Genomic DNA, 1,414 nt, shown 5'->3' on the forward strand with positions numbered 1-1,414 from the left:
TCAAAGGCAAAGCCGATACCGATCTCCGATCTCGAAGAAGGGAATGACGATACCGAGCTAGTACCTCTCCTTTTAGTCGAGTCACTTCGTCCCTCTCCTTTTAGTCGAGTCACTTCGTCCCTCTCCTTTTAGTCGAGTCACTTCGTCCCTCTCGGCCCCTAAGTCAGTCAAGGGGAATTTACCGGATAAAGTCAAGGGGGAGGATTCCCCGGATCAAGAAGGAAAATCAAAGGCAAAGCCGATACGATCCGATCTACGATCTACTCGGATCGAGAACTCTTAGATAAAGTACTCTTAGATAAAGTACTCAGAATCAAAGGCGCAGCCCAGTCACAGTTCAAGGGATCTTTCCGAGAAAGCCGGAAAAAGATAAGGGGGAAGATTCCCCAGAAGAAAAATCAGGGAAAGCCGGAAGGAAGACGATTCGGAAGACGATTCGGAGCATTCAATCTCGTCTGATCGTCTGATCGTCTTGCCAAAAACCAACCTGTGTTAAGCAAAGAAAGATGAATCGGTGGGTAGATTCTCACTTGGCGGAAACCCGGGAAAAAAGGCTGAAAATGACCTCTTTTGGCTCTTTTCTCTCAACTCTCTCTATATAAAGATAATCTTTCTTTCTTGTCTGATTTTTCTTCTTTTTTTGCTGCTAGCATAGGCGAAAAGTGACTCACTCCCTAGTCAAAGAGTTTCCAATCACTTCAAAAGACTGATTCATCAACCAGTTTCCAACCACTGAGGATTGAGAAATTCTTCATCAAAGATTTCATGCTTTTCTCGTGAATGAGTGAAATTGAGAATGAAAGGATGTTTTATTACTAGATTCGGAAGACGATTCTCCCTCCGTTAGGAGTCTGAAGACCGGAGGACTCAAGGATTCCTTGCCTCCGGTGGTCTTATCGTCTTATCGTCTTACCTACTAATACTAAAAGTCAGAACAACCTATGGCAAGGTTCAATGTAATATGAGATTTAGAAGACGATTCGGAAGACGATGAAATCTCGTCTGATCGTCTGATCGTCTTATCGTCTTCTTCTTCTTTGTAATAGTCTGACCTACGGTATCTTCTCTTCGCCCCTTGCCTCCAGTTCTGCCGTAGGTTTAGTAGGTTGTCGCTTCGCGCCTTAAGTCTTATCTGACTTTTGAGTCTGTTCTTCCTTATTGGATGGGCTACGGCTGATTATCTGACTTCGGAGTCTGACCTTTCTTCCTTAAAGAACGTGGAATCATGAAATAGTCAAATCACAGTATTAGAGACTAACCAACTGGGACATTACAATCCCAGGATTTCTCGTTTTAAGCCTTGATATTTGCCTTGCTTGGGCAAGAGAGATAGCAGCCTCAGCTGCCAATGTCCACTGCCACTTATTCAACCGGAACAAGAAAAGCTAGAACCTCTCCTTCAACCACTGAAGAA

The 1,414-nt window shown here is 43.9% G+C and overlaps 1 protein-coding gene across 1 annotated transcript in view; it reads left to right on the forward strand.

The window, feature by feature from the left end:
* The first annotated feature begins 631 nt into the window (after positions 1-631).
* LOC127147744 (uncharacterized) overlaps positions 632-1,414 on the forward strand; it is a 7,293-nt gene continuing 6,510 nt past the window's right edge. Inside the window, exon 1 of the mRNA XM_051080896.1 lies at positions 632-1,414. This exon is cut by the window's right edge and continues 6,510 nt beyond it. The gene's annotated coding sequence lies outside the window, so the exon portion shown is untranslated.

This window comes from Cucumis melo, unplaced genomic scaffold (genome assembly GCF_025177605.1).
Source record: "Cucumis melo cultivar AY unplaced genomic scaffold, USDA_Cmelo_AY_1.0 utg001900l, whole genome shotgun sequence".
NCBI lineage: Eukaryota > Viridiplantae > Streptophyta > Magnoliopsida > Cucurbitales > Cucurbitaceae > Cucumis > Cucumis melo.